At 37.7% G+C, this 26,678-nt stretch overlaps 1 pseudogene; it reads left to right on the top strand.

Annotated features, from left to right (window-relative positions):
• The first annotated feature begins 3,950 nt into the window (after positions 1–3,950).
• The window catches only part of LOC117099239, a 35,456-nt pseudogene continuing 12,728 nt past the window's right edge, over positions 3,951–26,678 (top strand).

Below are 26,678 nucleotides of genomic sequence, written 5' to 3' on the forward strand. Positions count from 1 at the left end.
TACTCACTGTTGTGCTATGAAATACTAGATCTTATTCATTCTATCTAACTATACTTTTGTATTCATTAAACATTCCTAATTCTCTCACCTCTCACTACCATTCACAGCCTCTGGGTACCATGATTGTACTCTCTATGTCCATGAGTACAATTGTTTTAAGGTTTAACTCCTACAATAAATGACAACATGTGAAGTCGGTCTTTCCGTGCAACCTTATTTCACTTCACACAATGACCTCCGGTTCTACCCATGTTGTTGCAAATGTTGTTATCTCATTCTTTTTTACGGCCAAACAGTATTTTATTGTGTATACGTCCTGAAGAGTTTTGTTTAAATGTTTTCTTTAAGTAGTTTTATACTTTGAGATCTTAGATTTAAGTCTTTAATTCATTTTGATTAGATTTTCAAGTACAAGGCAAAAGATAGGTGCCCAGTTTTACTCTTCTGGATGTGGATACTCAGTTTTCACAGCACCACCCATTGAAGAGACTATCTTTTCTTCTATGTTCTTGTATCTTTGTCTAAACAAGTTCCTGTATATGTATGGATTTATATCTGAGTTCCCTATCCTGCTTCTCTGATCTATGTGTTTGTTTTTATACCATGCTGTCTTGGTTACAATATCTCGGTAGTATAAAGTCAAGTAACGTGATTCCTAGTTTAGTGCTTTTGGCTCAGGATGGCTTTGACTATTTTGAGTCTTTTGTGCTTCCATATCTACTTTAGGTTTATTTTTTTCTATTTCTGTAAAGAATGTTACTGGATTTTGATATGGATTGCATTGAATCTATAGATTTATTTACATAGTGTGGATATTTTAACAATATTGATTCTTCTAATCCATGAATATGGAATATCTTTACATTTTTTGTGCCCTTTTTAATTTCTTGCATTAATGTTTTATAGTTTTTATTTTAGAGATTTTTTATGTTTTTGGTTGTTTATTCCTAAATAGGTTGATTTTGTATCCTGCAACATTACTGAATTCACTTATCAGGTCTAACAGTTTTTTGGTCGAGTCTTAGGTTTTCCCAAATATAAGATTATATCTACACATAAAAATAATTTGAATTATCTATTTTCCATTTGGATGCCCTTTATTTCTTTCTCTTGTCTGATTTCTCTAGCCAGGATTTCCAGTACTCTGTTGAAAAACAGTTGCGAAAATGGGCAATCTTGTTGTGTTCCTTGTCTTAGAGGAAGGGCTTTCAGGTTTTCTCCATTCAGTATAATACTACTTGTGAGTCTGTCATATATGACTTTTGTTGTGTTAAGGTATGTTCCTTCTATACACAGCTTTTTAAGGGTTTTCAACATGAAGAAGTGTTGAGTATTATCAAATGCTTTTTCTGCATCAATTGAAAAGCTCATATATTTTTGTCTTTCATTCTGTTGATATGATGCATCACATTAAAATGTGTATGTTGAATCATCCTTGCATGCCTGGGTAAATACACATAGTCATGATGAATGGTATTTTAAATGTGTTCTTGAATTTGGTTTGCTAGTATTTGTTGAGGATTTTTGCTCAATGTTCATTAGGAATTTTGGCCTGTGGTTTTCTTTTTTGACATGTCTTTGTCTTAGTATCAGGGTAATTCTGGCCTCACAGAGTAAGTTTGGAAGTATTCCATCCTCCTCTATTTTTAAGAATAGTTTGATTAGGATTGATATTAATTCTCCTTTAAGTGTTTGACAAAATTCAGCAGTGAAGCTGTTGGGTCCAAGACTTTTCTTTGCTGGGAGACTTTTTATTATGACTTTGATCTCTTTACATGTTATTGGTCTGTGCAGGTTTTGGAATTTTTTATGAGTCAATCTTGGTAGATTGAATGTGTGTAAGAATTTATCTATTTCTTTTAGGTTTTCCAATTTCTTGTATAGAGTTGCTCATAGTAGCCACTAATGATCCTTTCAGTTTCTGCAGTATCAGTTGGAATGTCTCGATTTTCACCTCTGGTTTTATTTATTTGGGTCTTCTCTCTTTTTTCCTTAGGATAGACATATGGCAATTTTGTTTGTCGTTTGTTGTTTCACTGATGTTTTATATTTTATATTTTAATTTTATTTATCTCTGCTTTAATCTTTCTTATTTCTTATACTTATTTTGGATTTGGTTCTCTCTTGCTTTCTGATTTTTTATATATTTTTTTAAATTTTAATTTAATTTAATTTAATTATTTTATTTTATTTTATTTTTTTGAGATGGAGTCTTTCTCTGTTGCCCAGGCTAGAGTGCAGTGGTATGATCTCAACTCACTGCAACCTCTGCCTCCCGGGTTCAAGCAATTCTCCTGTCTCAGCCTCCCGAGTAGCTGGGATTACAGGCACACACCACCACGCCCAGCTAATTTTTTTTATTTTGAGTAGAGACAAGGTTTCACCATATTGTCAGCCTGGTCTCGAACTCCTGACTTTAGGTGATCTATCTGCTTCGGCCTCCCAAAGTGCTGGGATTACAGGCATGAGCCACCATGCCTGTCCTGCTTTCTGGTTTTTATGATTATCATTAGGTTTCTTATTTGAAGTTTTTCTACCTTTTTGATTTAGGTGCTTGTTGCTATAAACTTTCCTCTTAGTCCTGCTTATGCTGTATCCAACAGGTTTTGGTATGCCATTATCTTTTTTTTTTTTTTTTTGTAGAGAAATTTTTCAACTCTTTTCTTAATTTTTTATATTGACTCACTGGTCATTCAGGAGCATATCTTTTAATTTATTGTCTATGTATAGTTTCAATATTCATCTTGGTATTGATTTCCAGTTTTATTCCATTGTGTTCTGAGAAGATATTTGATATAATTTTAATTTTCTGAATATTTCAAGACTTGTTTTGTGGCCTTATATATGGTCTATCCCTGAGAATGATGCATATGTTGAGGAGAAGAATGTGTATTCTTCAGCTGTTGGGTAAAATGTTCTACAAATATCTATTAGATCCATTTGGTCCACAGTGCAGATTATGTCTGATTTTTTTGTTAATTTTCTCTCTGGATAAACTCTCTAATGCTGAAAGTAGGATGTTGAAATCTCCAGCTCTTATTGTACTGAGGTCTATCTCTCTCTTTAGCTCTAATAACATTTGCTTTCCATATCTGGGTGCTCCAGTGTTGGATGCATGTATGTTTACAATTGTTATATCCTCTTGCTGAGTTATATCCGCTTGTTCATTATATAGTGACCTTCTTTGTGTCGTCTTATAGTTTTTGTCTTGAAATCCATTTTATCTGGTATAAGAATAGCTACTCCCGCTTTTTTTTTTTTTTTTTTAATTTCCCTTGGCATGGAATGTCTTTTACCACCCTTTTATTTTCAATCGAATGTGTCTTTCTAGGTGAAGTATATTTCTGGTAGACAACAGATTGTTGGGACTTTTGTTTTTTATGTATTCTGCCACTCTATGTCTTTTGATGGGAAGAGTTCAGTTCATTTACATTCAAATTATTATTGATAAGTAAGGACTTACTCCTGCCTGTTTGTTTATTTGCTTTCAGGTTATTTTGTGGTTTTCTTTTCCTTCCTTCCTTCCTGTCTTCCTTTTAGTGAAGGTGATTTTCTTTGGTTGTCTTAATTTCTTTCTCTAAAATTTTTTTTGTATGTATCTGTTATATGTTTTTAAATTTGAGGTTACCATGAGATTGCACATCACATTTTCAGCCTGTAATTATTTATTTTATTTCTAATTATCCAACTTTATTTTTCAACTGCGGTGTCAAGAAATGTCACAGCTGCTAGGGTGAATGTACAACTTATGCAGCTTTCAAACCCAGGCGAGAAGCTACCTCACTGCACAAGACAAGCCATGAGGTGCACTGCTCAGGAAGAAATGGCTGGGTCTCTTTAACAATATTAGTTTAGAGCATTTTAAGGTAACACACACCCTAGTACTGCTTACAAGCCAAAGGAGAAAGGGCAAGGCATCCATCATATATCACATCCCTTCGAACAGGGAAATGAGCATCAATTCTGTGGGCACAGCATCTTCGGATTACACATCAACTTGTTTCGCTTGGACTTCCATGGCAGCTGCAGCAGAAGCAGCCATGGTTCCACCGCATTCTGCCTCTGCTGCTTTTGTCTCAGCCCCACTTCCAGCCTCCACAGCCTCACTTCTGGCCTCGTGGCCCCCTACTCAGACGCTGTTACACAGAGCATGTACTCTTCCAGCAGCTGTTCAGCCTGAGGATCACTACTGTTGTCTGCTGTATCCACAGGGCCTTCAGACTCGCCTTGCTCTCCAGAGCAGTGCTCCTTCCCCATCTATAGCCCTCACTGCTGTGGTAATCTCCTGGACCAAGATGTCTGCCGCCACCTCCTCAGGTGTCTCTTCCGTATCCTCACCTCCTAAATTGCCATCTCCTCCCATTTCTGTGTCACCAGTTTCACTGGTATAAGGGGCCTCACACCCGAGGTATCTGTCTGTTGTTCAAGAAACTCTTAGCCATATGGAGACTGGTTTTCTTGAATTGCTCAGCAGCCGGCCCAGTCTCATAGGAGGCCACCAAGGCAAGCAAAGGTGGCCTGGTGGCTGGGGTTGCTTCCATGCGCATGGCCTTTTATGGCCCAGAGCGAGGCACCTACAGTTCCAACTCCCTCATTGCCAAGATCAACCAGCGTTGGGACATGGTGTCCAAGGAGGAAGGCAGGGACGGGAGCGGCCACGGTGGGGAGGGCATGCAGGGCCGGGAGAACTCCTTCCACTTGCAGACCTTGGAGTCCTATGACTCTATGCCCTGCCTGCCAGAGCACAGCCCCTACCGCCCCAGTTACAGCTACGACTATGATTTCGACCTGGGGTTCCACCACAATGGCAGCTTTCAGCGGCAGTACAGTGAATGTTGACACCTGGCCCTGGAGTAGGACTCCCTCGATGGCTTCATGCTGGGCGGGGCCAGGGCCATTTCCAGGACCAGAGCAATCCTGGCACCTTCATGTGCAGCGACCCCTTCAAGACACCCTTGGCCTCCCCTGAGCCTCTATCCACGCCCTAGAAAGAGTTTAACCACGTGAGTGGATGGGGTCTGGGAAGGCCCTCTCCCCAGGCATCGGCCTCCTTGGCTCTTCTCCCAGTCCATGGCTCCTGACTAAGGCTTGATGGGTGTGCAGGGGGCGGGTGGCTATAAACAGCGCTGGCCTTATGGATGTGGTCACTTGCAAGACCGGATGCAGGATCGGGATCCACCCAGGAGAGGGTTTGACCCTTCGGACTAGATGGCATGGGAAGGAAACGGAAGCAGTTCCAGATTTGTAAGGAGCCAGACGCCAAACTATCCTGGGTTGACGGCAAAGGAGGTTTCTCAGAAAATGATCTCCTGGTGACTTCCACTCAGGAGATGAAGAACTCAAAGGTGAGGATGAATTCTGTGACTCTGGTAGGCAGAGAGAAGGACGACGAGGATGAGGAAGTGAAGAAGAGAAGGGAAAAGTAAAGGAGAGACAGGATGCAGGACCGCGCAGCCGACAGGATTCAGTTGGCCTCTTCTGTGTGCAAGTTCCGTAGATTTGAAGAGGAAGAGATCCAGAAGCATCTGCAAAGCAAATTTCACAAAGAGACGCTACACTTTATAAGCACCAAGCTGTCCAACAAGACAGTGGAATTCATCCAGGAATACATTATAAACAGGAATAAGAAAAATGAGAAGAGGCATCAGGAACTGATGGAGAAAGAAAGCACAAAACCAAAACCAGATCCTTTCAAAGAGATTGGCCAGGAGCCCTTTAAGAAGATCCAAGCTGCTCACTGCCTGGCCTGTGCTGTGCTGATTCCTGCTCAGCCACAGCTTCTCCAGCTGCACCTGCACTCCACTGACCACAATAACCTATTTTTCAAATTAATGGCAACTTAACATTGAATGCATAAACAAACAGGCAAAGTGAAAACTAATAAAAACTCTACATTGCAACTTCATCTCCGTGCTTTTTAATTTTTTGTGGTTGTCTTATTATATGTCTTTCTATACTATGTCTTGAAAATTTGTTGTATTTCTTACTTTTGATAGTTTCATCTATTAGTCTTTCTACTCAAGGTATGAGTAGTTTATGAACCAGAATTACAGTGTTATGATATTCTGTGTTTTTCTGTGTACTTACTATTGCAGGTGAATTTTGTGCAATATCTTCAGATGAGATGAATTATTGCTCATAAACATCATTTTATTTCAGATTGAAGAACTCCCTTTAGCATTTTCTTGTAGAATAAGTCTGATGTTATAAAATCCCTCCGTTTTTGTTTGTCTGGCAAAGTCTTTATTGCTCCTTCATGTTTAAAGGATATTTTTATTGGATATTGCCGAGACCAGCTTGGTCGGGGAGACCCTAACCCAGCAGCGCAAGAGGAATTAAAGACACACACACAGAAATACAGCATGTGGAGTGGGAAATCAGTGGTCTCACAGCCTTCAGAGCTGAGAGCCTCAGGCAGAGATTTACCCACATATTTATTGACAGCAAGCCAGTGATAAGCATTGTTTCTATAGATTATAGATTAAATAAAAGTATTCCTTATGGGAAATAAAGGGATGGGACGAAACAAAGGGATGTGTCTGGCTAGTTACCTGCAGCAGGAGCATGTACTTAAGGTGCAGATTGCTCATGCTATTGTTTGTGGTTCAGGAACGCCTTTAAGTGGTTTTCCACCCTGGGTGGGCCAGGTGTTTCCTTGCCCTCATTCCAGTAAACCAACAACCTTCCAGCATGGGTGTCATGGCCATCACGAACATGTCACAGTGCTGCGGAGATTTTGTTTGTGGCCAGTTTTGGGGCCTGTTTATGGCCAGATCTGGGGGCCTATTCCCAACAGATATACTATTCTAGGACAATTTTTTTTTTTCCAACACTATGTGTATGTCATGTCATTCTCTACTGGCCTATAAGCTTTCCACTGGGAAGTCTGCTGCCAGACACATTGAAGATCTTTGTATGTTACTTGTTTCTCTTCTTTTGCTGCTTTTAGGATCATTTCTTTATCCTTGACCTATGGAAATTTGATTATTGAATGTCTTGAGGTAGTCTTCTTTGGGTGAAATCTGCTTGATGTTCTGTAACCTTCTTGTGCTTGGATATTGATGTATTTCTCCAGGTTTGAGAAGTTCTCTGTTATTATCCCTTTGAATAAACTTTCTATCACTCTCTCTACCTTATTTATTTATTTATTTATTTTTGACAGAGTTTTGCTCTTATTGCCCTGGCTGGAGTGCAATGGTGCAATTTCGACTCACTTCAACCTCCACCTCCCGGGTTCAAGCAACTCCTGCCTCAGCCTCCTGAGTAGCTGGGATTACAGGCATGTGTCACCATGTCCGGCTAATATTTTTGTATTTTTAGTAGAATAGGGTTTCCTCATGTTGGTCAGGCTGGTCTTGAACTCCCGATCTCAGGTGATCCACCCGCCTCAGCCTCCCAAAATGCTAGGATTAGAGGCTTGAGCCACTGTGCCCTGCCCACCTTCTCTTTAAGGTCAATAACTCTTAGATTTATCCCTTGGAGGCTATTTTCTGGATCTTGTAGATCTTCTTCATTCTTTTGTATTCTTTTTTCTTTTCTCTCCTTTGACTATGTGTATTTAAATAGCCTGTCTTCAAACTCCTCAATTCTTTCTTGTGCCTGATCACTTTTACTGTTCAGAGACTTCAATGCATTTTTATGCATGCAGTTGCATTTCTCAGCTCCAGAGTTTCTTCTTGATTTTAAAAAGTATTTCAATCTCTGTTAAATTTATGTGATAGGATTCTGAATTCCTTCTCTGTCTTATCTTGACTTTCACTGAGCTCTTCCATAGAGATATTTTTAATCTACTCTCTGCAAGGTTACATATTTCTGCCTCTCTGGGATTGGTCACTGGTGACTTCGCTAGTTCATTTGGTGAGGTAACATTTTCCTTGATGGTCTTGATGCCTGTGGACATTTTTCAGTGTCTTGGAAATGAAGAGCTGGATGTTTCTTGTAGTCTTCGCAGTCTGGGCTTCTTTGTACCTGTTTCTGTTGGGAAGGCTTTCCAAGTGTTCAAAGGTACTTGGTTGCTGTGATCTAAGTCTTTGGTCACTGCAGCTGTATCTGCATTAGGGGGCACCCCAAGCCCAGTAGTACACTAGTTCTTGCAGGCTCAGAGAGGCACCACCGTGGCACTCTTGGGTCAGATTTGGAATAATTCTCTGGATTACCAGTCAGAGATCTCTGTTCTCTTCCCTTACTTTCTTCTAAACAAATGGAATCTTCATCCCTGTGCTGAGCTGCCTGGGGGGTGACAATAACACCCCTGTGAGCATCACCACTAGGACTGCACTGAGTCTGACCCAAAGCCAGCACAGTACTGAGTCTCACCCAGGCCTGCAGTGACCACTGCCTATTTGCCACTTATATTTTCTCAAGGTCCAAGGGCTCCACAATCAGTAGGCGGCAAATCCGGTCAGGCTTCTTCTCTTCCATTCAGAGAGGTGAGTTATCCCAGTCCCTGGGTAGGTCTAGAAATGGTGAGCAGGAGTCAGGACCTGGAGTTGGGAACCTAGGAATCTACTTGGTGCTCTATCTAATGTGGCTGAGCTGGCACCCAAGCTGCAAGATTTTTCCATCTTTTCCTCCCCTTTCCTCAAGTAGAAAAGACTCTCTCTGTGGCCACCACTGCCACAGGCCTGCAGCAAATACTGCCTGGCTAGTGCTGATGTTCAATCATGGCCCAAGAGTTCTTCGGTTCACTTGTGGTGAATACTGACAGGCCTGCATCTCTTGCTTCAGGGCAATGGGCTCCCTTCTGGCCTAGGGCAGGTCCAGAAATACCATGCAGGAGCGAAGGCCTGGAATCAGGTATAGCAGAATCCCACTTGTGGCTGAACTGTAACTTTTACCGCAAGATAAAGTCCCCTTTACTCTTGCCCCTCCTTTCCTCAAGCAGGAGTCTCTCCCCATAGCCACCCCCCCACCCCATGGCAATACTGCCTTGCTATCACTGCCAATTATTCATGACCCAAGGGCTCTTTAGTCAGCAGGTGATGAATCCTGTCAGGAATGTATCCTTCCCTTCAAGGCAGCAGATTCCCTTCTGGCTCAGGGTGTGTCTAGAGATATCATCCAGGAGCTAGGGCCTGGAATGGGGGCCTCAGCACTCTGCCTGGTGACTTCTTCTACTGTGGCTAAGTTGGTATTCAATTCACAAGACAAATTCCTTTTTACTCTTCTCTCTCCTCTCCTCATGTGGAAGGAAGGAATCTCTCCTGGATTTGCAAGCTGTACTGTCTTGGGTTGGAGAAGGGGTGATGCAAGCACTCTTTTAGCCACCTCAGTTGGTGTCTCACTAGATTGCATGCACCCCAAATTTACTGTCTCCAAGTTCAGCACAGCGCCAAGACTTTCCCAGGAATTATATCCTTTGTGGCTGAAACTGCCTTCCAAGTTAATTTAGAACCCCAGAGCCCTTTGGCCTGTGGTGTTGTGGCTTGTTGGAACTCATGATCCTACTGCTGAGGCTGGCCTAAATAATCCCTCCTTGGGCACTGACTGAGTCCTGCCCCTTCTTGCTTTCTGCTGTGACAGGACAGCACTGAGTTCCGATGCATCATTTCACAATCACTGTGCTTTCCCTCCCTCAAGCACATAGATTTTCTCTCCGCATCATGTGGCTGCTGCTGGGAGGTAGAGAGGGGTGGTGTAGGTGATTTAAGATTGTCATTTTTAGCCTCTTTCCTTAATATGATGTTAAAATAAGGTACTGTGGTTGCTTGCTTGATTTTTGGTTCTTATGAAGGTGCTTCTTTGTGTGGATAGTTGTTCAATCTGGTATTCCTGTTTGGGGGAAGATAGATGGAGTGCTCTGTTCAGCCATCGTGCTTTGCCTCCTTCTTCTCTGTTTTATTTTATATATATATATATAGTTTTAACTGCACTTAATATTTTGTTTCCTTATTTTCTTATAAGGGATTAAATATTACTTCCCATTAATTCATCCTATACCTCTTCTTCAGAACTATACACTTTCATTATGTCCATACATTATGTAATTCATTGGTTTAATTTTGTTCTTTGATAAATACTCTTGAGGCCCTCTCCTTTTCTTCTCTAATCTGAAGTTTATTCTCTAATTTTGTGGGATAGCTTATGTCTTGTCACCTTGGGATTGACATGTAACTTGATCCTAGCAATTCCTATCAACTCCTTTCTGCATTGAACCCCCCCTTTTTTGTTTTCATTTCTTTATTCTTAATTTATGACTTTAATTTTAATGGGCCATATCTTATAGTAGCACATTGGAAATTATTTGAAGAAAAGTAAATTTCTTGAGGATTTGTACATCTGTTAAAAAATAATTATAACAACTTTCTAAGAACTTCTTAGATGCCATACTCTACTCTTTGCATTTTATGTGTATTTACTTATTTAATCCTCAGAACAACCCAGTAAGAGAATTATTGATTTCCTGGGAAAAATAAAAACTTAAGAAATTGAAATTTAAACCCCAAATTATGTAGAGACTTGCTGTTCCAGAATTAAACCCCTGAAATCCGACTCTAAGTTTGTGTTTTAACCCCACACTATGCAAACACCCAACAGCATTATTCTACCATCACATGTGATGAGTAATTATATTTGATGCAGAATTCTAGCTTCCAGTGTCATCGACATATTTTATCTCTTTTTATTGTTATTCCTTCTGAAATTCCTATTGTTCATGTATTGTGTGTGGGTCATCTGGTTTTTGTCATCTTTTCAAGTTTTTTTCCATTTGTGTTCTGATTTTGTAACTTTATTTTCCAACACTTTACTATTGAGTTTTTAATTTTTTTCTAATATATTTTAAATTTCAAATATTTTTTTCTTTTTCTTGTTCCCTTTTTGTATACTTATAAACAGTATCTTTTGTCATTTATATAGATATATAAACTGCACATGTTCTCTGTATGATAATCTTGCTGAGCTTTTTCTTGAGGAAATTCAACTGTCAAACTCTCTGTTTCTCTAGAGAGGAATTATTTATCATTCTGCCTGAAGACTGCAAACGCAGTAGCCAGTGTTCTCACAGCAGAGTGGAGGAGGTGATTTTACCATTCTCTATATAGATTTCCAAAGATGCCCACCTTTCCACATAGTATTTTCATCCTCAGCTACGCTTGGGTCCCCAAGTCTGAAGCAATGTTTGACTTAACCTGTTTAGACAACTGATCTTCAGTTCAAAGCAGGTGATTATTCCTTACACAGATTTCCAAACAATTTTCTTTTTATCAGCCCAACATACACCCAACTATCCGAAGTGCCTCCAATTTATGCAGTTCTGTGATTCAAATGTGTTTTTGCTGGGTTCTACCTACGATTGCATTAGAAGGCACTTTCTTCTAGTTCTAACCAGTTATCATGTGTTCATTTGTTTTTAGTTTTCTTTCTTTCTTTTCTTTCTTTTTCTTTTTCTTTCTTTTCTTTCTTTCTTTCTTTTCCTTCCTTCCTTCCTAGTTTCTTTCTTTTCTTTCTTTCTTTCTCTTTCTTTCTTCTTTCTTTCTTTCTGTCTTTCTCTCTTTCTTTCTCTCTCTTTCTTTCTTTCTTTCTTTCTTTCTTTCTTTCTTTCTTTCTTTCTTTCTTTCTTTCTTTCTTCTTTCTTTCTCTTTCTTTTCTTTCCTCTCTCTCTCTTTCTTTCTTCTTTTTTTTTTGTTTCAGTCTCACTCTGTTGCCCAGGCTGGAGGGCAGTGGCGTGATCTCAGCTAGCTTCAAACTCCACCTCCCAAGTTCAAGTGACTCTCCTGCCTCAGCCTCCTGAGTAGCTGTGATTACAGGTGCCCGCCACCACACCCAGTTAATTTTTTGTATTTTTAGGAGAGATGAGGTTTCACCATGTTGGTCAGACTGGTCTTGAACTCCTGACCTCAGGTGATCCGCCCGCCTCAGCCTTCCAAAGTGCTAGGATTACAGGTGTGAGCCACCGTGCCTGGGCTGTTTTCAGTTTTCTACAATATATTGCTGTTTCTCCTATTCCATTTTTGATTTTATGGTGTATCAACTTTTATATCTTTTCTGACATTCTAGTGTGATTTCAGCAGGAAGCAGATGTTTCTCAGAAGTTTGTCTTCATTCATAAATAGAACCCAAGACCTCTAAGTTATCACTGGAAAAGAGAACATCCTCATAAAGAGAGACATGTGGACCCTGGAGACATAATATTTTATCCCCAAAATTATGTTTATTCTGTTATTGTTATGCTACTGGCAGCAACAGTCTGACCACTTCTACCCAACCAACTGCCCTTTTAATGTATATCAAAATATGAACAGCTTCCTTCTCTTCTTTCCTCTTTTACTATGTTTAAAAACACTTCATTGTTTTATAAATATTTAATTGAGCTGAAGATAAGAATAGTAATTTAAAAGTGGAATGTAGTATGTAAGTAAAGGATCTGGCTAGCAAAGTCTTATCACATCCATGTGGGCCCAAGATGTAAGAAAATAAAGATCATGAAGAAATTACTTGACTCCTAATTTTATGACCACTCTCCTCTCATTCCACAGATGTACTTCAATTTGAAGGACAGCCTTGTTCACAAACAAAGGTGAGTTATAGAATACTTCTGTTTACCCATTAATTATCTATTTACATGAAATACTTCACTTGCAAAGTTCCAAAAGTACAGAAAATTCTTTCTTCTTTCAGTAGAAGATTGTATATAGTATGTGTAATGTGTAATGTGAATTGTATATAACAGAGGTGGGGGATAAACTTCACCAATTAAATCATTTTTCACACTTCACCAACAATATGTTGAGAGGAAAGCTTACAATGCAGAAGATGTTAAGACTGGCAATATTTTTCTCCATCTACAACTTCAATGGCAGGTGGTTATTTTGACATTGTCTGTGTCATTTTCTATCTTAAGTGGTAGAATATGCCATCATTTTAAGTATCAATATATGTTATTGCTTATAGAAAACAATCAGGGGATAGGAAATGATTCTAAAATATGCATATTATTTTCAAGAAAAAGGCAATAAACTCAAAGGTAGCAGGAAAAGTTCAAAATGTGAGAGGAGAACAAGAGAGAAAAATAATCATCAAATTGTTTAACTGTTAGAACACAACAAGTCAAGATATCCGGGCTGGCGGGAAGTGGGTTTTGAGAATGAATTGTTAATAGGAAACTTACATAAGCATATGATTTAGAAGGAAAAATTTTCAAGTTTTGCACAAAGAGATGATTATGACAGTATTTCAAGCAAGCATTTAAGCTTATGAAAATGAGTTTTTAAATGTATACTTGTATTATACAAAACATCATTGCTAATCTGTTTTGCTTAAGATAGTGCCATCAAATACCAAGAAATTTTTAAATACTTTTGAAAACTGAAATTTGAGATTCCAAACTTTCAATATTACAGGAGATAAGTATAAGAGGGGGTTCATTGTTATGTCTAAACTTAGAAAGAAAATATGGCTCCTATATTTTGACAGAATATTTGCCTTACATGTACCCAGACCTGATTTCTGGAAACTTTAGATGCAGTTGATGCTCTATCCTCCTAAACAAAAAATAAGCTTTCCAATATTGATTGTAAGCATGTATTTTGAAATCATTGAAAATAACAGTATTTGACAACTTATCCATGCTATGGGTTAAATTTTTAAAAATGCTACAGCAGTAAATTTAATTTGGAGAATTTTGTAAGTGCATAAAAAGTGAAAAAATTCACATCTTCCTCCATACTGTGCCACGTCTCCTATACAAGAAGTAAATATATTCTTCTCACTCACTACAGTTCCTGTAGAATAACAAAGGCATACAGAAAGTTATGACGATTTTTTAAAGAATAGCATATCATAAACATTAATCATTAATTATAGATTCTTCCATGTGAAATTTAGGGCAATACCTCATTTTTGAATTTCTTTCAGGTTTATGTTACCGTAGGAATGTCTTAGATTTAATATAGAGAGACTACGCTTCAGGGTAGGAGCCATATCTTTCTCCTTCATTTCTTTGCCTCTATATTTTAATTTAATATCTGTTTGTCTTACTCAGTACATGTTTATTGAATTTTTTTAAGGATGAATGAAGAAATAAGTAAATGCAAAAAATATCCTCAGCCAAAACGCAAAATACTCTCACCAAAGTATAATTATTATTTTATATTATTTATTGAGTATGGCTCTACTCTCAATATATACAAATGATGCCTTAGCCTTCCTTCCTACTTTAATAATATATTTGACACTTAAAGATTCTCATGAATTTCAAATACACTTTGTTGTTTTAAAGACTATAACCCAAATAGTTATTTTCTTGAAGTTTTTAACCTTATTTGTACATATTTTAATTCTTGAAACATAAAATATTTGGCAAATAATTTTATTAAATCATTACAACTTCTCAAATCAAAGACAGAAACTTACAAAATACAATGACAGCTACTAGGCCAATGATTCTTAAATGTGAGGTAGCACAGAAATCAACTGGGGAGCAGGTTAAAATTACAAATTACCAAGCTCTTCTGCCAGAGATTTTGGCTCATCTGTCATCAAGTTTTATAGTTGATTTCTGATGCAGTTGGTATAGTATCTTATCTTGAAATACACTGGACTACAGTGTAATTTACATGATTGCAGGTATTGTGCCATGGTTTGGTTCTTCCAAGAGCTGATCTGAGATTAGGATTCTAGTGATAGAACTTTATTTTTGGAGTGAATTTTATATGAATAAACAAAAAAGAGAGGGATGCAATAGAGGAAAGGGTTAGCCCTAATAAAATGTGGACTATTAAGATATTTTCTACAGTGACCAACTGAAGCCTAAACCCTGAGGAGTTTCTGATGTCACCATATACATGCCTCAATATTATTTCCCAATAGGGAAAGAAAACTTGGGTATTTATATCCCAACTCCCAAGAGTCATTGGTAAAGGCAAAACCGAAGTTAAATGTAAAATCCAAGAGATATTAGTTTCTCGTCATTTTCAATCTGCTTGGGGAGTTTAACGGGGCTATCTGCAGTTTTTGCACAATTGATCTTCAGCACAAGTGCAGACTGGCAAGTGTAAGTCACACAGAGTACATGGTAATAATGTCCATAATAGCTGAATAACATAGATCAGATACTGACAGTGTCTACCAGAGATTGGGTCTGTATATTTATACCTCCCTCTTTTGTGCCTAGAATTTAGTAAGCAATAAATATTTTTAATAAATAATGAATGAATGAGAGAAAGACAAAGCACTAGTAAATGAAGGATTCACATTCTGTTCAAATAAAATGGGAACAGTGATTAAGGCAAAATGAAAAGCTCTGAGAACCAGGGAGCTGACAGTCATGCACCTTAAAATATTTTTTTCTCTTACATGATTTATCATCATCTTAGTAGGCACTATAGAATTGTCCGTTTTGTGTTGGCACCGTCTCCTCTCACTCATCACCTTCAGAGGTATTTTCTCTAGAACTACTCCCAATGGGATGATGCAACAGACTTTAATGGAAAGCTTCATGTTACAACACAAACGTTCGCTCCCAGTAAATATCCCTCTGCCCTCCTCATTAAATATTAATTCATTTTGTCTGTTTTGTCTAATCTTAATATTTTTATAACAGCACTATTTTAAATAATCAAAAGAACAACAGGAAATATATCTGAAAATTTCACACTTAGAAAACAGCCCAAATAAATCTATATCTAATTTTTTCAGTCATATGTGCATACTTTACTACATACACTCACACAAATTATATATCCTTGAGTAGGACACGTGACATGAAATCCCTTGAGATGACTGATGCAGATAGAAAGTGGGATGGCCTTTCAGAATCTCTGTCTTATCACCATGTCTCATATTTCTCATTCAAATCTCAAGGAATCAAGGACACACTCTTGGAAGCTGAAAAAACTCAATATTCCAAATATCTGACTCATATTCTGCTTGGGACTTACAGGGATTGGGGATGTATAAGCAAGTAATCATTTACTCCTAAATTAAAATTCTTTCACAAGAATGTGGGAAATATTCATTTCCACACTCATACCAGTTACTTAGTTAAATGCAGGGGTTACAACGGGAAGCCTTAAAAATATCAATGAGGTAACACAGAGGTGTCAATTAGTCTAGGTGCATATTGGTGCATGACAAATGACAAAAAGAAGGGAGAAGTAAAGTCTTCGAATGGGGCAGTAGACATCTTGGGTAAAGTTATTCAAATAAAGGAAATATAAAGTATGTATACACACAAACACACACACACACATACACACACACACACACGTCTTTTGAAGTCCAAATAAAACTTTTCAAAAACAAAGTTGCAGTATTTAATTTAGGGCAAAGAGTTTTCTTCCTTAAACAAAGTAGTTTTCTAGTTTTAACTTCAGATGATGCCCTTAAAATGTAGTAATTCATAGCCATTTTAAATTTTCTGTTAATTTTCTATTCTGTCATATCATTGAAATCTTCTTCCTGCCATTCTTTGGAATATTTTAAGGAATGTTTGTACATTTGGACAAAATCCAGAGCTGTAAAGTTGCCTAAATGGATTACTTGTTATCTAAATATTAAGCAGTGAAACAGAAAGTGCTTAATAGGACCTTATGGTCCAGTGAGCAGGGTAAGGAAACGTCATAATGGATTCTCCAGAGTTTGTAGTCAGGCTTATTTGGAATGTAGCATACATGACAATGGACATCCAAAGGGCATTCCTTAGGTGTCTTTTGGAATAAGTATTATGCATGGATCTAATCAAATTCTAGCACCTCTTTCTTGCCAATATGATCTTTGCAGATTACTTAAACTGCTTTGGTAAGTTGCTTAAGTTGCTTTGGTCAAGTATTGTGAAGATCAGTGGATATTATTTAAAATACTTGGCACAATACACAACACATAGTAAGCACTAAATAAACATTGCTTTCTGTTATTTTATTATTAACATTATTATTATGCCTGCCCCAAGACCAGCGGCACAGAATACACAAGCAACATTTAAAGAACACTTAGGAAAAGATAGAAATAATAGTAGTAGCTGATATCTATTCAAAGATCACAATGTTTCAAGAACTGTACAAAATGCAGGAACTCATTTAATTCTTCTATTAATCCTATTTCATTTCCAATTGTACAGAAGAATCTGAGCATCTGAGAGATGAAGCCTCTTGCTCTAGGTCAGGTAGGTAGGAATGGCAGGGCTGGCATTTAAACCCACAGAGTCTAGGGTTAGAGTCAGGCTCTTAAATAATATCCTATACTATCTATTGATAACAAGAAAACAGTCATTCCAGATAGGAACCACATGGATTAAAATGCCATTTAGGGCACGTAAAAAAGGAATAGCAAAAATGAGTGAAAACAGAGGAGAACAGATTTATTTTCCTTAGCTACATGTGGCTCACAGTTTACACCTATAAAGAATGAAACAGGGACCAGAAATTAAATACTACAACTGTGCTATATCAAAAGCATAAGTGTTATGTCAAAAGCAATGTTAATGACGGTATACTATACTTTGTTTATGACTAAATAACCTGTATAGTTAGCTGCATAAAGCATGTTATTGGGTGTGTTCTGCCATTATCAATTTGACTTGTTTTGTTTTGTTCTCCTTTATTTTTATAATGTTGTAAGTTAAAATATTTCTTTTCCTATATTGATTTAATAACATACTATAATGAACAGCACCTGACAATTACAGTCATTATTCTGATGTTTTACTAGAGGAATAATATTCCTTATTTATAATATGTAACGTTATATTACTTAGTGTGGGATTTATTTACATTCATGTGTATGTATTTTCCCAAGGTTATTCTGCCCTTCTTTGTCCTACATTACCATTTTCTACAAGAGAAAACAATTTTATGTATGTGCTTGTATGTATACACACACACAGAGAGAGAGAGAGAGAGGCAGAGAGAGAGAGATCAAACACAGATAAAATCCAATCTAAAACAAAACACATTTAGGGAATAGTTTTTGTTTCTCTTATTAGTAGCATTCAGTTGTACTTTGGATCCACAAAGTTAAATTATTAGCCTAATACTGGGAATTCTTTTATTATAAAACCACAGCAAAACTTACATTATATAATAACATTTGACCAATTTCTTTATATTTACTAATAACCACATTGTATACATTGTGAAAAAATATATTTCCATCAAATATGGAAATTTGGTCCCAGAACATTTTAGTGACCTGACCAATGGCACTGAGGAAATTGGGCTAAAACAGGATGCAGTCCAAGTCCTCAGACGCCTGGCCTACTTCTTCTCATCTTCCCAGGCCAACAGACACAGAAGCAGCAAAACTGTGCATTGCCAGACCAGTCCATGAATGCTTGAAGCAAAACATGCTTTTGTGGTGCCACAAACATTCTTAAAGCAGTTTTAGCAACACTAAAATGAAAAACAAAAGGAACATGGGCTCTAGTCCCAAGAAAGCCATGTTTTCTAATGTTTCCATTTGAAATAAACTCTGCATTCAACTCCCTAAAGCAACATTATTATGAACATGATTTTATGTGGATAAATTACTACTATATTTCAGCTGCACTGTGGGTTAAATAGGCTTTTGTGGGCTACACTGTAGATATCATTACCTCATATACCGCTGCTACTACAGAAAAATGAATTTTGAGTCCAAGCTAATTTTTTAAAAATTATTAATATTGAAAATATTCCCTGGTAAATTGTTTTACTTTCACAAGACTGAAGATTTAACTATTACTACTTTGGGGCAGAAATGATATTGTATTCTCATATGTGTTCCATAGGAGTATTTTATTCCCATAATTTACTCATTAAAGTATCTTACCAATATATTAGGTTGAAATATGTAAAAACTCCAATATTTGATCATTTTGAGCTGTAAAAGTAGCAGTTCCATATAGTATAATTTAATATACAAATATACAGTAGCTCAACTCTCTATTGCTGATATTTCAAGTCTTTTCTATATTTCCTATTACACAATGGCAACACCTAAACATATGCAGTCATATTATCACATTATGAGCATTTTGATTAATTTTATTTATATTTAAACACTATTTATTTAGCATCTCCTATATTCCAGCCATATCCTATGTGTTTTGTGTGATAAAAGTAATACAGGCCGGGCGCGGTGGCTCAAGCCTGTAATCCCAGCACTTTGGGAGGCCGAGACGGGCGGATCACGAGGTCAGGAGATCCAGACCATCCTGGCTAACATGGTGAAACCCCGTCTCTACTAAAAAAATACAAAAAAAACTAGCCGGGCGAGGTGGCTGGCGCCTGTAGTCCCAGCTACTCGGGAGGCTGAGGCAGGAGAATGGCGTGAACCCAGGAGGCGGAGCTTGCAGTGAGCTGAGATCCGGCCACTGCACTCCAGCCTGGGCGACAGAGGGAGACTCCGTCTCAAAAAAAAAAAAAAAAAAAAAAAGTAATACAAATTTATTGTTGACACTGCACAAAATATAGCGAGACGGGCAGATCACGAGGTCAGGAGATCGATACCATCCTCACGAACACGGTGAAAACCCGTCTCTACTAAAAAAAAAAAAAAAAAAAAAAAACTAACCGGGCGAGGTGGCGGACGCCTGTAGTCCCAGCTACTCAGGAGGCTGAGGCAAGAGAATGGCATAAACCCAGGAGGCGGAGCTTGCAGTGAGCTGAGACCCGGCCACTGCACTCCAGCCTGGGCGACAGAGCGAGACTCCGTCTCAAAAAAAAAGAAAAGATACAAATAATAAAATGTCATGAGTAAATGCAAAAATACAACTAACAATTTTGTAATCAGTTACTTGTTTTAAAAATACATAAAAATAGGATCACTATATGTATGCAGTTATAATTTTTAGATGTTTGTATTGTGTACATTTAACTGACACTCTCTTTCCTATGTCAGAAAGTATTTCTGGTATACAGACATTTCAATGGTTGATAGCACTCCATGGTATGGCTCCACGCACATCATCTGTATTACGCCACTCTTGCATTGTTTTAAATAAATGCCTAAGACTGGGTAATTTTTTTTTTTTAAAGATGTTTAATTGGCTCACAATTCTGCCAGCTATATAGCAAGCATAGTGCCAGCATCTGTTTCTGGAGATGCTTCAGGAAGCTGTTTCTCATGGTGGAAGGCAGAGCAGGAGCAGGCATCCCACATGGCAAAACAGGAGCAAGAGTGGGGAGGAGGTGCCACACACTTTAAATGATCGGATGTCACATGAACTCAGAGCTAAGTGCTCACTTATCACCAAAGTGATGGCCCCCATGATCTGCCTCCATGATCCAAATACTTACCACCAGGCCCTACCTCCAAAATTGGGGATTACATTTCAACATGAGATTTGGGTAGAGAAAAATATCCAAACTACATCATTTTGCCCTCTGCCCCTGCTCCCACCCAAATCTCCCATCCTTCTCACATTGCAAAATACAATTATAACTTCCCAATTGTCCCCCAAAATTTTAACTCCTTTCAACATTAACTGAAAAGTCCAAAGTCCAAAGTCTCATTTGAAACAAGGCAAGTCCCTTAAACCTACGAGCCTGTAAAATTGAAAACAAATTATTTACTCCCAAGATACAATGAGGGTATAGGCATTGGTTGAGCCTATGCCTCACCAAATCAGCCAAAAGAAAGGAGGCAGAGGCAGTCATTAAATGTTAAAGCTCTGAAATAGCCTCCGCTGACTCCATGTCTCACATCCAGGGCACACTGTTACAAGGGTTGGACTCCCAAAGCCTTGGGCAGCTTTGCAAGGTTCAGCCTCTGTGGCTGCTCTCATAAGTTGTTGAGTGTCTGTGGCTTCTCCAGGCACAGGGTCCAAGCTACCAGTGAATCTACCATTCTCAGGTCTGGAGGGCAATTTCCCCCTTCTCACAGTTCCATTAGGTGGTACCTGAGTGGGGGTTCCAATCTCCCATAGTCTCCCTTGGCATTGCCCCAGTAGAAGTTCTCTGTGGGGGCCCTGCCCATGCAGCAGGCTTCTGCCTGGGTACCCAGGTTTTCCATACATCCTCTGAAATATACGCAGAGGGTGCCAAGTCTCATTTACTCTTCCACTCTGTGTGCCCACAGGCTTAATGCTACATGGAAGTCACCAAGGTTTATGGCTTGCACTCTCTGAAGCAGTGGCCTGAGCTGTACTTGGGGTCCTCTGAGCCAAGGCTTGAGCTGGAGTGGTCTGGATGTGGGGAGCAGTGTGTTGAGATTGAGCAGGGCAGTGGGGCCTTGAGTCAGGCCCCTGAAACCATTCTTCCCTCATAGGTCTCAAGGCCTGTGATGGAGGGGCTGCCATGACGGTCTCCAAAATGCTTTCAAGGCCTGTTTCCCATTGTCTTGACTTTCAGCACTGGACTCCCTATTAGTAAGTTTCTCTAACAAATGGTTGTGCCACAGCCTGCTTGAATTGCTCTCCTGAAAAGGCTTTTGCTTTCTCTGCCACATGGCCAGGCTGCACATTTTTCCAACTTTTATTCTCTGCTTACCTTTTAAATAGAAGTTTCAACTTTAAGTCATTCCCTTGTTCCCACATATGAGTACAGGTTGTTAGAAGTAGCTAGGCCACGTCATGAATGCTTTGATGCTTAGAAATTTGTTCTAGCAGATACCTGAAATCATTACTACGAGGTTCAAAGTTCCACAGATCTCTAGGGCGCGAACAAGTTCTTTGCTAAGGCATAACACGTGACCTCTGATCCAGTCCTCAATAAGTTCCTCATTTTCATCTGAGACCATGTCATCCTTGACTCCATTATCCATATCACTACTAGCATTTTGGTTACAATCATTTGACCAGTCTCTAAGAAGTTCTGAACTTTCCCTTATCTTCCTGTGTTCTTCTGAGCCCTCCAAGTGCTTTCAACCTCAGTGTGTTACCCAGTTTCCAAGTCGTTTCCACATAGTCAGGTATCTTTATAGCAATACCCCACCCCTCAGTACCAATTTTCTGCATTAGGCTATTCTTGCATTGCTATAGATAAATACCTGAGATAGGGTAATTTATAAAGGAAAGAGGTTTAATGGGCTCATCGTCCTGCAGGGTTCACAGGATGCAAAGTGCCAGCATCTGCTTCTGGGGAAACCTCAGGAAGCATTAACACATGGCAGAAGGTGAACGTGGAACAAGTACTTCACATGACTAAAATAGGAGTAAGAGAACTGGGGGCGATGAGGAAGTGCCACACACTTTTAGAGAGCCAGATCTCATGTGAACTCAGAGCAAGAGCTTACTTACGACCAAGGGTAAGGCCCAAGCCATTAATGAGGGCTCTGCCCCCAGGATCCAAACCCCTCCCACCCGGCCCCACCTCCAAGATTGGGGATTACATTTCAACATGACATTTGAGAAGAGACAAATATCAAAACTATATTACCATCTCATTTCTACTCCAACTTTTGGATGGTTAGGCTAAAACTAATTTCTCACTTTCTGAAACATGATGGGATGAGTGTACTTTCTTATAAAATTTGCATGCATCTCTGATTCCAACCATAGGAAAATATTTTCTTAGAATTTGACTTTCTGGATTAAAAAGTAGGTTCATTTTACTTTGTTACTGGAAATATCTTCCATATTATTTTAAAGGACATATTCATTGAAAACAACCCAAACATTACAGAAGCCAACCAAACCAAAATGAACATTATACATCCACTTACCAGGAAAAACCACTGTTGATATTTTGGCATATATATGCCCAAATATATAAGGCCCAAAGCTTGATAGCTACTGTGTAATAAAGAGGTTACATTTACGTTTATGTTTTGTCGTTGCATTTGTTTTCATTTTAGAATCAATTTTGGGATAACATATACATAAATAAGATACAGGTATTTAAAGTAGGAAGTTACACTAATTTTGAAAAATGCATGTATCTGTGCTATAATCACCACAATCAATACACAGAATATTTTGAACAGCGTAAAGGCTTTTCTTTTATCCATTCCTAGTCAGTCCCAGCTCTCATCTAGGGCCCCAGACAACCCACTCACCCACTTTCTATAACTATATATTAGATTTGTCTATTTTCCATTTTTAGATAAATGGATTCATAAAATTGCCAGCATGTACAGTTTTGCATCTGTCTGTTTTTATTTAGCAGAATGTTTTTGAGATTCTATTTTGATGAACATATTTGAAGTTTTCTACTTTATCGCTGAGTGCTATAGCCTTATATGAATGTGGCAGGCAGAATAATGTCACCCCAAACATGTTCATGTCTTAACTCCTAGAACCTCTGAAATGTTACCATACATGGCTATAGGCACGTTGCAGCTGGGATTAAATCAACGGCTTTGAGATGAGGAGATTTTTCTGAATTAACCAAGTGGACTCAGTATGATTTCTTGATGTGATAGTTAATTTAATGTATTAGTTTGTCTAGGTTATGATGTCTGGTTTTTTTTTTTTTTTTTTTTTTAGTTAAACAATAGTATAGATGTTACTGTAAAAATGTTTTAGATATGTTGCTAACATTTTCAATCCATTCTCTTAAAGTAAAATAGATTATACTCCATAATGTGGGTGGACTTCATGCAATCAGTTGAAGGTTTTAAGAGCAAAGACTGAGGTTTCTTGAAGAAAAAGGAATTCTGCCTCAAGAAATTATGCCCGAGTTTTCAGCCTGTTGGCCAGCCCTGCATATTTCAGAATTGCCAACCTCTATAATCTTATAAGCCAATATCTTAAAATAAATATTTCTGTCAGTGTGTATGTATGTGTGCACATGAGTAAGTGTGTGTGTGTGTAACTTTTTTTGTAGAACCATTACTGACATACATAGATGTTTGGTCAAAGGGGCATGTGACCACAGAAGACTAGTCAGAGATACAACATTGCTTGCTTTGAGGGTAGAGGAAAGCGTTCACGAGCTAAGGAACCTGAGCAGCCTCTAAGCTGGAAGAGGTGAGGAAACATACTCTCGCCTCCAAAAAGAAAAACCTGCTGACACTTTGTTTTTGGTCCCATGAGACCTATTTTGGACTTCTAACCTCAGAACCTTAAAATGATAAATTTGTGATATTTCCATTGCTAAGTTTGTGGTTCTTCATTATGCGACAATAATTTGTGAACAATACATTTATTTATCCATTCACTTCCTGATTGGCAAAGTAATCTTTTTTCTAATTTCTTTGTGTAATGAATAAAGTTGATATAAACATTAATGTACAGTTGTTTGGATAAACATATTTTTCCTTCTAATGAGTGAATTCATAGAAATTGGAGTCACAATTTTCTGTGGTGAGTTTATAACTCTATAAGAAACTACAAAAGAATCACCAAAGTGGTTGTAGCATTTTAAAGTCCCAAGAAAATATGTAAGAGCTTTAACTGTTTCATGTTTTTGTCAACAATTTGTCTTATCAGACTTCTAAAATTTTAGGCATTCTAATAGGTGTAAAGTATCTCATTTTTTTAACAGTTTTATTGAGATATAAATTAGATTCCATAAAACATGCTTATTTCAAATTTAAAATGTTATTTTTTGTAAATTCACAAAAATATCACCAAAATCAATTTTAGAACATTTGCGTCACTCCAGAAAGTCTGTACATATTAGCAGTCATTCCCAATTTTGCCCCAAATCTTTCTCACCATTACTACCCATCCATAGATTACCATCATTCTATTTTCTGTTTTTATAGATTTGCTTATTCTAGATGTTTCATATAAATCAAGTACATAATATATAGTACTATGGTTTGAATATGTCCCTCAAAAGTTAATGTGCTGGAAATATAAACCCCAATGAGATTATATATCTAGAGATGTTTTTAAGAGCTAATTAAGGTTAAATGAAGTCATATGGATGGGGTCCTAATCCAATAGGAATGTGGCCTTATAAGAAAAAAAAAGAAAGAGATTTCAGACATACTTGATCTGCTTTGACCTACAATAAATACCCTCTGCCATGTTACAACATAGTAAGAAGGCCCTCACCAGATGCAAACCCTCAACTTTGGACTTCTCAGCCTCCAGATTTGTAAAGCCTAAATTTCTTTTACTTGTAAATTACCCAGTCTCAGGTATTCTGTTAAAGCAATAGAAAACTGACTTGTTTCTTTCACATACAATGTTTTTATTTTTTATTCATGCTATAACACATATTACTACTTTATTCCCTTCTACTGCTGAATATATTGTATTGCATGAATATATCATGGTTTTGAATCTATTCATTAGTTGACAGACGTTTGTATTGTTTCTAACATTTTATTATTATCAAAATTCTGCTGTAAATATTTATCAAGGAAATTTTGCATGGAAGCACATTTTCAATACTCTTGGATACATGGTAGCAGTAGAAGTATATGGTAACTCTATGTTTGCCATTTTAAGGAGCTACCAAACTGTTTTTGAAAAGTGGCCACATCATTTCACATTTCTACCAGCAATGAATGAGTGTTCCTGTTTCTCCATATCTTTATCAATATTTGTTTTTACATGTATTTTTAAATTATATCTATCCCACTGGGTGTGAAGTAGTATTTCCCTTTGGTATTAATATACATTTTCCTATTCTCTAATGATGTGAAGTTATCTCATTATGTGTTTATTTGCAGTTTAGATAACCTCTTTGGGGAAATGTATACTTCAATCTTTTGCCAATTTTTCAGTTGGGTTATTTGTATTATTATTGAATTGTAAAAGTTGTTTATTTATTCTGGCTACAAGTTCCTTTTCACATATACATTTTGCAAAAATTTTCTACTATTCACTAGGTTGTGTTTTCACTTTCTCAATTGTGTTCTTTGAAGCACAAAATTTTTAAATTATGTTGATGGTTAATTTTATGTATCAACTGTACTGGGCCAGAGGATGCCCAGATATCTGGTTAGGGATTATTTCTGGATTTGTCTGTAATGGCATTTCCAAAATACACTAGCGTTTGAATTGGCAGACTGAATAAAGCAAATGGCCTTCTCCGATGTGAGTACGCATCATTCAATCATTTGAGAGTCCGAATGCGGTAAAAGGACGTTGAATGTTCCATCTCTGCCTGACTACATGAGCTGGGACACTGTTCTTCCCATGCCCTCAGTTCTCCTGATTCTCAAGACTTCAGACTTCAGACTCAAATGGAGATTTATACCAGCAGCTCTTCAGCTCTCAGCCCTCTGCACTGTATCATCAGCTTCCCTGGGTTGCCAGCTTGGAGAGGGCATATTGTGGGACTTCTTGGACTCTATAATTTTATGAGCCAATACCTTATAATAAATCTCTTTAAACATACACACCCATTCACATATACACATGTACACACTAACACGCACACAGGTTCTGTTTCTCTGTAGATCCCGGATCAATACAGCTATGATAAAGTCAAATTTATCTTTCATTTGTGTAATTTGTGCTTTTCGTGAAATATCTAAAGTTATGAATATTTACTGCTACATATTTTTATGAGTTTTATAATTTTAGCTCTTACATATAGGTCTATGATATATTTTCAGTTAATTCTGATGTAAATAAGGATGGAGTCCAGCTTTATTCTTTTGTAGGTGGAGAACCAATTGTTCCAGCACAATTTGTCAAAGTTTATCTTACAAAATTGAATTTCTCTGGCATGCTCCAAAAATCAATTGACTTTAAATGTCATGGTTTATATCTAGACTCTCAATTTCTTTCAATATATATATGTGTTTGTCTATATGCCACTACCAAACTGTCTTGATTACTGTAGCTTTGTATTCAGTTTTGAAGTCAGAAATTATGGGTTCTCCAACTTTGCTCTTTGTTTTAAAGGCTGTTTTGGCTA

This window comes from Trachypithecus francoisi, unplaced genomic scaffold (genome assembly GCF_009764315.1).
Source record: "Trachypithecus francoisi isolate TF-2019V2 unplaced genomic scaffold, Tfra_2.0 Lachesis_group16, whole genome shotgun sequence".
NCBI classification, from domain to species: Eukaryota; Metazoa; Chordata; class Mammalia; order Primates; family Cercopithecidae; genus Trachypithecus; species Trachypithecus francoisi.